This window comes from Carlito syrichta, unplaced genomic scaffold (assembly GCF_000164805.1).
Source record: "Carlito syrichta isolate Samal-C Ts95f unplaced genomic scaffold, Tarsius_syrichta-2.0.1 Scaffold303429, whole genome shotgun sequence".
NCBI lineage: Eukaryota > Metazoa > Chordata > Mammalia > Primates > Tarsiidae > Carlito > Carlito syrichta.
In genome coordinates, this window is record NW_007247525.1 from 373,123 (window position 1) to 373,507 (window position 385).

The window sequence follows — 385 nt, forward strand, 5'->3', positions numbered from 1 at the left end:
TATATGCACACAAAGATATGCCCAGGAAATTCATTGCAGCATACAGTCACAAATTGGAAACAACACAAAGTTTGTGAACAGAAGTATGTCTAAAAAATTAACGATACATACATATAATGATGTTTGCCTGGAATGATTTCCTTGAAATACAAAGTGATTGGCCGGGCTTGGTGGCTCAGCCTGTAAATCCCAGCACTCTGATAGGCTGAGGCAAGTGGATTGCCTGAGTTCGTGGGTTCGAGACCAGCCCGGACTTGGTGAGATGTCTCTACAATAAAAATAAAAAATTAGCTGGGAGTGGTAGTGCACGCCTATAGTTCCAGCTACTTGGAAGGCTGAGGCACAAAGACCACTGAAGCCCAGCAGGTTGACGCTGGGGTGGCTG